At 51.0% G+C, this 13,855-nt stretch overlaps 1 long non-coding RNA gene across 1 annotated transcript; it reads left to right on the top strand.

Moving 5' to 3' along the window:
- The first annotated feature begins 422 nt into the window (after positions 1 to 422).
- On the top strand, positions 423 to 5,996 carry LOC144292152 (uncharacterized). Its single transcript, XR_013359640.1, has 6 exons — positions 423 to 505; positions 1,245 to 1,332; positions 1,432 to 1,545; positions 3,019 to 3,413; positions 5,141 to 5,201; positions 5,384 to 5,996. It is a non-coding gene; the product is annotated as an uncharacterized LOC144292152 (long non-coding RNA).
- The last annotated feature ends 7,859 nt before the right edge of the window (positions 5,997 to 13,855 follow it).

Below are 13,855 nucleotides of genomic sequence, written 5' to 3'. Positions count from 1 at the left end.
AGACATAGAGAGAGAGAGGCAGAGACAGGCCCACAGGGGAGGCCCGCAGGGGAGGGAGAGCGGGGAGTTGCGGGCCTGGGAAGTCGTGCACAGGGGCGGGCAAGCCGGCTTTTTAAGAGGGGAGGGGTAAGCGGTTGTGTGTCCATAGGGGATGATAGGATCGTGCCCTGGGCCAAAGGCAGGCGCTAGACCGCTGAGCCACCCAGGGATCCCCTAATGGGTTTAATAAGACATGAAGGCGAGAATATTAGAACTAGGAGGACCTCACGTCCCACTCTCCCAAGACTTGCAGCCGTGGTCCTAGCAGAGCATAGTCACCATCAGAATAGATGAAAGGGACCAGAGGGAAGAAACGCCCTAGTTTGCCACTTGTCCCATTCTCCAATCTATTGCTAGAACGTTCCATTGACCTAACCAACTGATATTCAGCCGGCGAGGGAGCTCCACTTTTGTAGTCCTAAGAGGTCAGCTTCCTGGAGGAGGGCACAGAGCAGATCAGAGAAAGGTAGAGAACGGATGGGTGGGGTGAGTGTCAAATATAGAATAACTCTCACATAATGGTATCATTCTTTATATATAAAGAATGGATCTTGCTTATTTTCACTACATATTATGTCTTGAATATCTTTTTTTTAAAGATTTTATTTATTCATTCATGAGATACAGAGAGAGAGAGAGAGAGAGAGAGAGAGAGGCAGAGACACAGGCAGAGGGAGAAGCAGACTCCATGCAGGGAGCCCGACGTGGGACTCGATCCCAGCTCTCCAGGATCACACCCTGGGTGGAAGGCGGCACTAAACCCCTGAGCCACCCTGGCTGCCCTGTCTTGGATATCTTTTGAAACTTTGGCATTTATATACATATATTTTTAAAGATTTTATTTATTTTGAGAAAGAGAGAGAGACCATGGGCAGGGCGAGGGGCAATGGGAAAGGGAGAGAGAGAATCTCAAGCAGATGCCACACTGAGCGTGGAGCCCGATGTGGGGCTCAATCCCATGACCTTGAGATCATGACTTGAGTTGAAGTCAAGAGTTGGATGCATAACTGACTGAGCCACCCAGGTGCCCCGAAATTTTGGCACTTATTGATACACTTGATTTTTTCCCCCCAAATTATAGCAACTCCCTTTGTAGGATGTAATATAATTCAATTTACCAGTACCTATTGGTGGATGGATTTTTCCCTGTTTTCCTGCTGTCACAAACCACATGATGCTTCCTGCCCTGGAGCTTTGCTCTATAGAGAGACGCCTGGATTCAGACACACTGCCACTGTCTAGTGGTGCTGAGTCCCCAGACTGAAGTCTGTCTGTTCCAGCTGTAGAGGAGAGGTTGGTGGTGAAGGTCGGGGCTGTGGAGGTGGGAGCAGGAGGGTGTATGTGGGGTGGTAACTGATCCCTGTTCCCGGGGGGATCTTGGTCATTTTCCAGGGCAAGTTGTCCCTCAGCCCCAGACCAGGGCAGGAGCCGGCAGAGATACCGCTTGGGCTGCTGAGAGCATCTTGTGGATACCCATCACCCACCCTGGCTGGGAGTCGTACTCAGGTGCAGAGGTGACCTGGTGGTAGCTGTTTCTGGGGACTGAACCTGAGAGTTTCAGGGAAGCATGGGGGTCAGTCAGGAGGTGGTGACCTGATGAGGATCCGAGCACTTTCTTGGCTCCCCAGCCAGGCAGGCAGTTGAGCTGAAACTTGGAGGGTGGAGGAAGCCTGAGAACTGTTTCCCTGAAGCCTGGCAGCTCTGGCTGGTTCTTTGCTCTGGGACCATCTCTCTTGAGGGGCAGGGACAGGGGCAGGGAGTTGTTGGAAGTCCCTATTCTGCGGGGTGGAAACTGGTTTCCCCTCCACTCTACAGGCTAACCCTGGGCATTTGGGTAGCAGATTGGGGGATTAACCTAACACATAATACGATTCACTCCTTGCCCTTTCCCAGGAAGCTTGCTTAATTCTGCAGGTTCTTAATTCTGTGGTGAGTCACCCAGGTCCTACCTTTTGTGTCTATTTTCTCTCACCTTCCCTGTCTGATGCCTGTTCCCGCACGCATATATGACAGGTCATCACTGCTCAGGCCTCTCAGCGGCGGTGGGGGGGCGCACACTGTATGGCCCTGCTCTTGTCTGTCAGGGGGGACATGAGCCGTCGTGGTCAGCAGACGTGGCTTGGCTGGCCGCGTAGCTCTGCAGGGCTGTGGCTGTCCTAGATGCACGAGACATCTGTCTCTGGAGATGCTGGAGAAGACGACCTCCAGCTCCCTCTGGCTCTTAGTCTGAAGCAAGGGATGTCTCACCCAAGATGGGCATGGTGACCCCCTGGTGCCTGTGCTGTCCCCTTTGGGCACTGCATCACTTCCCCTCCAGCAGGGGAATGCAGACTCTCAAGCGCAGGTGGAGTAGGCCTTCCCTTTATTTATATCATCATCATCTTTTTCCATTTTTATAGTAAAATAGTTACATTTGATATTTATGTTAATATATTTTACATAATAGATATTATGCATCTTAATCTCATAGGTGTCTATAACATATATTGCATATAATACGTAGTAGATAATATTTATATTGTAACTGAAATAGTATGTAATTTCAGGTTTAAGCTTTTATTCTGCCAAAGGGATGGAAACTCAGTCCTGGGCATGTTGGGGATCCCCCCCACCAGGGTGGTGCCTTATTCCCAGGGGCTTGTGCAGGGTTGAGGCACTGGAGGGATTTTTGTGGGTGAGGGCATCTGGGTGCTTGTCGCCCCCACGATCAGCCGGCGAGAATACTGGTGTTTTTAAATCCTCTTACTGCTTATACCAGGAGTGGGCTGCAGCCACTGGTTTCAGCAGGAGCCCCCGAGGCTTGGTGATGCTTGCTCTTTACTCCCCGGCCAAATCCTTTTCTGGGTGGGGACTCTGGAAGCCTGACTCTTTAAACTAAATGAGTGCCTGGAGGTCCTTCCATTTAGCTGAAGGCTTAGGCTTTTGGACTTCAAAAGCCAGGAAAAAGACTGCCCCTTCCTCTGCTCTTTTCTGTCTCAGCTCTCCCTGGGGCCCCCTGAGTCAGTGGAAAAGCAAAAGGAGGAAAGGAAAATCAGAAGATAACAGAGGCGAATGCTCAAGAACTCCACCGCAAGCCTCTGACTCGTGCATCGGGGCAGCCAGCCGGGCAGGGGGCTGCTGCATCCGCCCTGTGGTGGGACCCACGGATGTCTTTGCTGCCTCTAGAGCCCAAGACAGGCCCACCAGGCCCTGATCAGAGATTCTAGGTGGTTCTCCACAGCTGCCTCTGGCTTGTTCCAAATTTGAACTCCAGGGAAGTTCTGCCTCTGTGATCTGGAAGGCACCTTCCCTGTCCCATGCCTGTTCCACAGGGAACCTCTGCTCCACTCTCCGTGCTCTGGAGAAGTGTCTCTGGATAAGAGAGATACTGAAAGGTAGGAGATGTTGTAAGGGTGAGGGGCAGAGATGGGAGTTGAACCTGAGCCCTGTAATGCTCTGTGGGCAGTGGGGACTGGGAGCATGTGGAGGGCGTGTGGGGGTGGGGGTGCCCCGCTGTTCTGAGCTTCAGAGAAGAGCCTGGCTGCTGCGTTTTATCTCTCTAGTTGTAAATGCACCTGGGCTCCTACAAGCAAACATGGTCCTATGCATTTATGCTCGGAATCTCATGGACCCTTGGAGCCTGTAAAAATGCTGAAAAACAAGCACTGCTGGCTATAATTTACTTTCCTCTAAAGTAAAGTTGTTTTTTTCCCAGGTAGATCCAGAATGCCAGGAAATATGGTAAGTAGAGAACATGTATCCTTTGGTCCCAGAGGCTGGAGTTGGAGACACATGGATTGGGCAAGGGATTGGGCTCACATTTGTGAGCGGCTGGTTCCACAGTGGCCCTGGATAGGCCGGACCAGAGGTGTGGCCCAGTCTGAGGGCACAGCAAGTGTGGGTGCTGCTTTCTTTGGCCTCTGGCTCAGTATGGGGTTCATGTCCAAGGTTATGGTTGCTGCCCACAATGCCCCCCTGAAGCTCATTCTCCCCTGAGTAGCCAGAGTGACATTTTAAAAATGTAAATCAGAGATCATATCACTTTTCTGTGTAAACCGTTCTGTAATTTTGGGGCAAGCCAGAGGCAGCTGTGGAGAACCACTTGGAATCTCTGATCAGGGCCTGGTGGGCCTGTCTTGGGCTCTAGAGGCAGCAAAGACATCCGTGGGTCCCACCACCAGGGCGGATGCAGCAGCCCCCTGCCGGGCTGGCTGCCCCAATGCACATGAAGCTGTAAAGCTTCATGCAGTACTTAGAATTAAATCCCTGGTTCCCATGACCTGAAGGACCTGTCCTCATGTGTCCCTCCAGTCGCGGCTTGTGTGGCTCCCCCTCTGAGTCAGAACCTGGTGGGATACCAGCCTCCTTACCCACAGGGTACATGAGCGCCTGTCACTGCTGGACGTTTGCTCCTGCATTTCCTTGGCCAGGACATCCTACCCCAGATTATCTCTTGATTACACCTTCTATGGTGGCCAGAGGTGTCAACCCGCAAACCTCCTCTGCGGATAAGCCTTCCCGATCACCCTGTGCTTTCCCCCAGGGTCCCAGGATCTAGTTTTCTTTCCTCCAGAGCTGTAGTCACCATCTGTGGGCATCCGTTTACTACCTGTTTCTCCCTAGAAAGTGGCCTCCCTGCTCACCAGTGATTCTCCGGGGCCCAGCACACAGTAGGCACTTTTTAGGTGTGTGTTGACCATATGAATGGGACTCTGAGCCTTTCACCCTGCAGTCCCCACTTCCAGGTGTTCTGTGAGCACTGCTAAGGGAGAATGTACATAGCACACAGGGGGAGCGGCCACCACATACTAAATACTAAAACATTCAGTGTTTTCTGTGACAATTACTGCACCCCAGGCTCACCCAGAGGCCTAGCCTCAGTGACTTCTCCCGTTCTTGAGATGTGCTCAGTTGTCTCTGCCCAACTCCACGTGCTAGAATCTTGCTGCTTCTGGGGACATCCCTGCTTAATGCCCTCCTTCCCTACATGACCAGGTGAAGGTGACCTCCCACGGTCTCCTCTTTTTTTTTTTTTTTTCCCACGGTCTCCTCTTACTTGCAGGGAGAATAGGTCGTGTCATCTTTGACAGCCCCAGCACTGAGCCACCCCTCCCTCCTGCAGGTGCCTCAGGCTCAGTGCGCACGCTCTCTCCGAACTCGTGTAACAGTCCTGATTAGTCCAGGTAGGTGCTAATCCTCTCCCCATTTCATAGATGGGGACACTGAGGCTCAGAAAATTGCCCCAGTTCTCCTATTTAGCAAGTGGAGGAGCTAGGATCTCCAACCTGATTTATAACCGCTCTGCTGACGCTGGCCTTGCTGCCTCTGCCTGTGCTAGCCCTGCGGGTCTGTCCTCTGCCTCCAGGGAGCTGACACCTCATGGCTGTCCCCAGCTCATGTCTCTGCATCCTCCTTCCCGGAACCTCTGCATACTGTGAGTCGCAACAACATCGCTGGTAGGACTGAACCTAATTCTGGCCCTTCTTTACCCCACCACTGACACCTGCTCTTTTAGCCTGTTTCCTGGAGTGGTGGTAGAGGAGGCACCGCAATTTTTCTTTATCTTTTATTAAATATGTGGATTCTTTAGGTATAACTGACTTACAGCATTAAATTTGTTTTAGGTGTATAAATAACATAATGATGCAATATTTGTTGTCTATTGTGAAATGGTCACCACAAGAAGTCTAGTTAGCATCTATCACCATGGACAGTTAAAAATTTTTTTTCTTCTGATGGCAACTTTCATGATCCACTCTTTCAGCGACTTTCAAATACGCAATACAGTATTATTAACCAGAGTCACCATGCTGCACACTACCTCCCCATGACTTATTTATAACTTGAAGTTTGTACCTATTGATCCCTTCATGCATTCCACTCACCCCTGATCCCCTGTTTCTGGCAACCACTCATCTGTTTTCTGTATTATGAACCGCTTTTTTTTTTAGAGTCTGATTTTTTATTTTTATTTTTAAAGAGGGTTTTATTTATTCATGAGAGACACACAGAGAGAGGTAGAGACACAGGCAGAGGGAGAAGCAGGCTCCCTGCAGGGAGCCCAATGTGGGACTCTATCCTAGGACCCTGGAATCACAACATGAGCCAAAGGCAGATGCTCAACCACTGAGCCCCCCAGGTGTCTCTAGAGTCTGTTTTTTAGATAGCCCCCCGCCTTTTTTAAAAAAAAATATAAGTGAGACCCTACAGTATTTGGCATTCTCTGTCTGAAAGAGAGACAGAGAATGGAACAGCAACATGGGAGCCTAGGGCGCTCCAGCTCCCTGGCCCAGGATGAGCTGGGTATCATGATTTCACTCAGCATGATGCTCTCAAGGTCCGTCCGCGTTGTCGTCGATGGCAGGACTTCATACTTTTCTTTGGCTGGGTAATAGCCTAGTGTGTATATAAATACCACATCTTCTCTATCCATTTAGCCAGCTGTGGAGCACTTGGGTTGTTTCCATACTGGGAGTCATGCTGCAGTGACCACGGGAGTGCAGATATCTCTTCGAGTTAATGTTTCCAGTTTCTTCGACTATATCCAGAATGGGATTGCTGGCCCATATATGGAACTTCTATTTTCAAGTTTTTTTGAGGAATCTCCATGCTGTTTTCTGCAGAGGCAACACCAGTTCCCACTAACAGTGCACGGGTGTCCCCCCATCTCCTTTCTCTCCAACACTTGTTGTTTCTTGTTCTTCTTGATGCCAGCTGTTCTGACAGGCGTGAGGTGACAGCTCATTATGGTTTTGGTTTGCATTTCCTTCACGATGAGTGCTTTTGGGCATCTCTTAAACTTTTATTTTTTATTATATTAATAATTTTTACTGATAAAAATTGGCCCATAGAACAAGACATGAAAATTCTGAAGGGAAAGGAGATTCTTCACTGGGAAGGGATGCTAGAACCCTGGCAGATGAGAAGCAATTTAGGTAAATGTCACCTTAGTTGTTTTCGTGTAATAACATTCAATTCTCTGTGGTCCCAACTGTGAAAGAGTAAGTTTTGAAATAAGATCCTGACTGAAGCCATTAAGTCCTCTCTCTCTTTCTCACTCTCCTTTGGAGGATTGGATCCTTGTGTGGAAAGGCTGGTGCCTCTGGATCTCCTTCCTCTCAGGCTCAAGGTCAGAGCTAGGAGAGGCTGGCACCCCTGTCACTGTTCTTTCATTCAGCCCTGGTGTGTGAAGGCCCTGCCGGGTGCCAGCTTGGATCTGGTTCTGGGGACAGGGTCTGGAGTGACAGATGCTTATCACAAGGGTGACAATTTTCATGAGGGAGAGATGTGGGTGGGCCAGAGTCCTCACCAGGTCTGGGTTGGAGGAGGCGTCCCTTGGGTGAGCTCTGTGAAATCCGTGGTCCTTGTCAAGTGAGGGGTGGGAGAGAGCCCTGGGGATGGAGGGTGGGGTGTGGGAAGCCCGGTGGCCCTGGAAGCAGGGCACCCAGGAGATGTCAGTCTGGCTGAGATGAGGCTCAGGACCTCAGGGCAGGGGCCTATTCACACAGAGCCTTGAATGCCCAAGGGGTGTTTGGGTTCAACCTGGTCACAGCACATAGGTAGCAAAGGTCCTGAGGTGGGTCTGGGGCAGGCTGTGTGGAGAGGGGGCCGTGGGGGTGGTTGGCCTGGATGGAATATACCCGGTGACTGGTGGACATTGGAGAACAGTGTTTGTCAAGACAGGGAGGTGGGCAAAGCCATGTACTCACCCATAATTTAATTCACCGAATTTTCCAGAAGACCTAGGGTGGGATGGAGTTTGAGTTTATTATTATTTTACTTTGTGGCTATAGCTGTTAATGTTTGTTGAATAAATGTGAATGATCCCTTTGACTGGACTCCTGAGCTTGGGCATCACCCCAAGGACATCAGAAGGACATCACCCCACACTCACACCCTCTCTTAGCCTGAGCCCAGCTCGGCCCCTGGCCCCCCAAGCCTTTGGATCATTGAGGTGGGAGAGGCCGCTAGAGGAATGGCCCCCAATGGGGAATCCTGGGTGGGGGGGAGCTGGAATGCTCTAGCCTCTCGTGCTGCCTGTTCCATCCTCAGCAGATCACCACTCCCCTCCCAGCTCCATCCTATCCCCACTCCCATCTGGAGTCCCCCCGACCTGCTGGAGCTTCGGCCAAGAGGGCCTTCACCGTGGCTGGTTGGTGATTCCTCTTCCCCCAACAGCAAGGGGACCCTGAACCTTGTGGACCTGATAGTGGGGCACAGGGGCATCTTGGTGGGCCCAGCCTCCTGCTGTGGGTGGGGACGGGGTTGTGACCAGGGCTGAGGCATGGGCTGTAACCCAGCTGTCCTTGGGGTGCTGGGCTTGCTAGCTGGGGAAGTCACATCTCCCCAGGCCTGGTTTCCTGTCTGAAAAACGAGAGTAGCACATGGCTGGCTAGGTGGTTAGGGTTTGAGGGGGTTAGTGGCTACACGGTTGGCCTTGGCCACTCCTTGTTCTGAGCTCTGTAGTCTGGCCCTGGCTCTGGTGAGAGGCTTTCCTCTGTGAAGTCTTCCTGCCAAGGAGCTGAGTTCACGGGGCGGGCCGGGCCTCAGGGGCCACATATCAGTTGTTCTGCTTTCCTGGGAGCCAGCCCAGAGACCATGGGGAGGGTGTCTGCTTTCCATCGGGTGGCTGTCTCTAATTCCTTTGGCATCTGGGCTTGTCAGGAGGAGGAGGAGGAGGATACACTTAACCCGTTGTGGTCCAGCTGGGTGCTGGGCTTAGAACCAAGCAGCTGGGTTTGAAGGCTAACTGGACCACATACTGGTTGTGAGACCCATTGCCTCCGAGCATCAGGGGACCCAATGAAACATGAGAATAATTATTTCTGCTCTGCCTCCTCCACAAAGCAGGGATCGATATGAAAGTGCTTTGAAAACCCCATAAAACATGAAGTGGGGGTTCTCCTTTGTGTTGGCTTTCCCCAGGGACCTTGCCCCACACGGGAACAGACAGGCCTGTAGGCCCAGTGCCTAGCCCCCTTGTCTGGAATGGTCAAAGCCAACTTTTGGGTCCATGGAACAGAAGCCCATTTCAGGAGGTGCTAACTGATGACCCTGGAGAGTGGCAGGAGTTCAAAAAAGGAGTTCACTCTGGTTTGTGAAGCTGGGAGCAGAATAGCACAACAGTAACAGCTAGCAGTTACCGAGAGCTTACGGTATGTCGGGCACACCCCTAAGAATTGTCCATGGATTAAATAGTTGACAACAACCCTCTGAGGGAGGTTACTATTATCTCCCCCACCCCCCACTTTAAACATGTTTTTAAGGTGGAACATGTTTTTTTTTTTTTTTTTAAACATGTTTTTAAGGTGGAAAGGAGAAGGCATAGCATGTGCAGAGGCCTCAACCTCTCTCATCCTGGGGACATTCGGCTGCCCTGACTTCAGCCAGGAGGACTTGGCCTAGTGGGGCCTTGGAAGCCAGTCATTGGGTTTAGGTTTGAGATAGTCAGCAGGGGAACTGCTGGAGGCTCTTGTGTGACCTAATCCTTGAGGGTAGGTGGGATGGGGCTTCTGGGAGGAGGGCAAGGACCTTGATAGGCTGGTTCAGGGGTGCAGAGTCCAAGGAACAAGGAGAAGCGTTCCTCATTCTTCTGTCTTCATACTTGAGCACAGGCCCAGCTGCTACCCAGGCAGCCCCCATGGGAAGCCTTGACTCTGAGACAAGCTCAGAAGCTAGGCTGTGTGTGGCCCGGGGCCCTGAGCTCTCAGAGCCTGGGTAGGCTAGTGTTGCAGCCAGGTGGCCTGAAGCGGGTCCTACATGTGCTAGACTGCACCCCATTGTGGAGCTGACCCCAGGAAGGCAGGATGGCCTTGCTTGCTGGGTTGTAGAGGAGCCTGGAGCTTTCTGCCCACACTGGCAGAGCCTGGTCAGGGGGCTGGCCCAGCTAGGGACAAGGCAGTAGGACAATGGCCCCAGTGATGGGACAGGAGGCAGGGCTGGAGCCTTTTCTCTCAAATAAAATGAAGTCCAGGGAGGCCACTACGATGGTGGCCGCTTAGAAGGCCTTCCAGTCTGAGGATTCGGGTGCCCACACACTGGTCGGGTGCTCCGATGAAGTAAAGGCAGACGGGTGGCACTCCCGGGGATGGGCTGCCTGCTTTCTGTAGTTCGTCCTTCCGAGTGAGGACTTGGGGCTGGGAATGCTGGGTGTGTGCTGGGGTGGTGGTGGGGAATTCCGTTCTGCAGGGGCCCCACCCTGCATCCTGACCGTGTGTGCTTGGAAGCCGTTGACAAACATGCTAGAATTGCTGATGAAGACAGGGACAGGGTAAGAAGAGGCTTGAGGGAAGTGGCAGAGTTTTTAGTCATGAGGCATCCAGGGTGTGATATCTGTGCAAAAGCCAGAGATGAGATGAACAGAGATGGCCAGGAGGGTTGGGGAGGCACGGGGCAGAAAGGCCAGATCCAGGGTGAGGTCACCGGGCAAGCATGCAGGCCTGCGGTGAGCTGTGGGCTGAGTGGGCCCAGAGGAAGGGAGGGGAACTGACCGAAGGCAGCGAGGCAAGAACTTGCCTTGGCCTTTCTTACTTTTTTAAAAGATTAAGTACTTGGTGTCTGAATTGAATGTTCTGAGGGAGAGTTCAGGAGTTCAGCCCCCTGGCGCTGGATGGATGGACAGTGGCACGTTGTTCCGGAAGGTGAGAGAACCCCAGCCTTTGTTCTCATTCCACTGCCACAGTCAATATTCCTGGATTTGGGGCGAGACTGGCATCCACCTGTGCTAATTAATCAGTAAATACTTTGGAAAACTGCCCTTTGCCTGAGAGGCACTTGGGGTAGCTCTGGTTTAGTGGCTGGTAGGACTGGCCTTGGGAAAGGCTAAAGTGTGAAGGGAAGGGCCTGAGGGCCATGTAGGGTGAACTCAAGCCCCACCTGCTCTTCTGATGCCAAGTCACTCTTTGCCAAACTTCTGGGTGGGGCCTTGGCCTTTTGACACCACCCACATTTCCCTTTCCAAACCTTAAGCCCCGTGCAGTTCCCACAGCCTGGCCCTGGAGGCTTCGGCAGCAGAAGGGGTGTCCATGGCTGTGTTCAGAAGCGTTCTAGCCAAGGGACGCCTGGGTGGCTCAGTGGTTGAGGGGCTGCCTTTGGCTCAGGGCGTGATCCCAGGGTCCTGGGATCAAGTCCTGCATTAGGCTCCCTGCATGGAGCCTGCTTCTCCCTCTGCCTCGGTCTCTGCTTCTCTCTCTGTGTCTCTCATGAATAAGTTAAATCTAAAAAAAAAAAAAGTGTTCTAGCCAAATACCGTATCCAGGGAGGAGGCAGCCTGGCCTCCTGTGGGGGTGTGATGTGGAGGTGTGATGCTCCCCGGCAAGTCACAGGGGCAGAACTCATGAGAAGCCAAAGGGGCTCCTTCAGTCATCCAGACAGGTGGCAGGATGTGGATCTATCTGTTGTGAGGAGTGTGGGGGGGTGATTTTTGAGAAAACTGGAGGCATTTGAATATTGACTATTACATAAGGTGAAAGTTATTGACTTGGAAAGGTGGATTGTTAACTGAAAAGAAGGTTTTAAAAAGCATGTGTGGTATTTCACTTTGGGAAGTACACTCATGAATATGCAATAGTCATTAATAGCAGTAGTCACTGGGTAATCGGCAATGTTCCCTGTTTTTTTTCTCTTATTTTTGTGAACTTGTATTTTCTCATAACTTATTTAAAAATGGTTATTTTTCCAACTTCTACAATGCACATATACCCCTTTAACTTGATTACAGGTTATTTTTAGCTTTAAAATGTTGAGTAAAAAGTTGCTACCCTTGAAGGGAACAATCCAGGGGCTGCTTGAATCAGAGCATTGTTTCCCACATCAGAGGTTGGGAAGAACCGACCTCTTTTCTGCTTTTCATCTAGCTATAGTCGAGAGCCAAGACCCCATCCACGTTGTGCACAGAATCCAGAACGTGCTGGTAATTGCATAGCAAAAAATAATGGACTCTGCGATTGTGATTGGAAAAAGAGAGAGAATCCCAACCTTTCCTCTGTCAACCCCATTCATGCCTGATCCATCTTGCTCTCTGACAATCCAACCTCACTTTAGTAGTGGGTTGGGGGAAATAAAAGTTTGAAGGATCAAGTTGTTAAAGCATGGTGTTCTTTCCTGCTTCTCACCTGTAGCACTCTTGGGACTACCCCTACACAGCAGTTGGAGCATGCTGGGAGGAGAGAGAGAGAGAGAGAGAGAGAGAGAGAGAGAGAGAGAGAGAGAGAGAGGATAAGAAAGGTGCAGGAATACCCCAGGGGAAACTCATTTCTCTGGGCCCTTTTTTAATCTTTCAAAAGGCCAGGGTCATCCCTGTATGCCCCACCTCCCAGCCCTTCTTAAACTCCCTGCAGGAGACAGCTATGGATGACTGTGGCTCAGCTGGGGTGGATAGAAGTGGGATAGGGTATAGGAGAAAGGTGCTTGCCCACTGACTAGTACCCATACTCTGAGTGGGACCACTGATGGGCACCGACACCCACACCCGGCCTCAAGCCTAGTGGGGTCCAGCCCAAATCTCCCAACCTTTTTCCTGGGGCCCGCTTCCCTTCTGTCCTTTAGCCTGTCTCCTGTTCCTCTGGGGGCTATGTAGAGAGGAGGAAGAGGACACCTGGGTTTTTCTGAGCTGGACAAGCTTCTGTGGGCTCTTCCTTGCTCCTTGGTTGCCAGGGAAGTCTGAATGCAGTGCTGGTCTATGCAGAGATGAAGGCTGCCCCGAGGACATGCAGCGGGCATGGGGCTGAAGGGCCGTGTCCCCTGCCGCTTCCCCAGCCACCACCCACTTCTGATGAGAAGGACCCTGACAAGCACCAAAGCACACATCCCATTCTACTTTCCTCTGCTCTCAGGGCTTGTCATCTCTCATGCCAGAAAGGAACATGTCTAGGAGGGACGTTATTTGGAAAAAAAAATTATTGGGCAACAGCTATGAGGTTAAGGCTCTTCCACCACCCACTGATGACCGTGGTGTCTGCTGGGATGGACACTCTCTTGCGCTCTTTCTCATCACACCATTTTGGCAAGTTTAGGCCAAATATAGTTTATCTGTCTTCTTGGCTGGAAGGAGCAACAAAGGGCAGAGGCCGGGGCTGCCCGAACATGCTCGCCCTGGGGTCCCCAGCATCCAGCGTCAGGGGTGGAATAGGTTTCTGTTGTTCTTAAGAGTCAGAGACATGGTTGAAGAGTCAGAGATGTGATTGATTTTGATGAGTTCTTTGGGGCCACTTGTTGACACTGTTTTTTGGACAATTCTGCTCTAAAAGAAACTGTAGTGTTTAGATGTAAATGAAGGTCTGGTTCCTCATTTTCTGAGCAGATTCTTCTTCTTCTTCTTTTTTTTTACATTTGTTTTTATTTAAGTTCACTTTGCTAACATAACACCCAGTGCTTATCCCATCAAGTGTCCTCCTTAGTGCCCATCACCCAGTTACCCCAACCCTCCACCCACCTTCCCTTCCACAACCCTTTGTTTCCCAGAGTCAGGAGTCTCTCATGGTTTGTCTCCTTTTCTACTTTCTCCCACTCAGTTCCTCTCCTTTCCCTTACAGTCCCTTTCACTATTTCTTATATTCCACGTATGAGTGAAACCATATGATGATTGTCTTTCTCACACTGACTTACTTCATTCAGCATAATACCCTTCAGTTCCATCCACAGCAAAGCAAATGGTGGGTATTCATCCTTTCTAATGGCTAAGTAGTATTTCATTGTATATATAGACCACATCTTCCTTATCTGTTCATCTGTCGAAGGACATCAAGGCTCCTTCCACAGTTAGACTATTGTGGACATTGCTGCTATAAACATCAGGGTGCAGGTGTCCCGGCATTTCACTGCATCTGAATCTTTGGGG

This window comes from Canis aureus, chromosome 21, assembly GCF_053574225.1.
Source record: "Canis aureus isolate CA01 chromosome 21, VMU_Caureus_v.1.0, whole genome shotgun sequence".
In the NCBI taxonomy this organism is placed as follows: Eukaryota; Metazoa; Chordata; class Mammalia; order Carnivora; family Canidae; genus Canis; species Canis aureus.
This window is presented reverse-complemented; position numbering and strand designations above follow the sequence as displayed.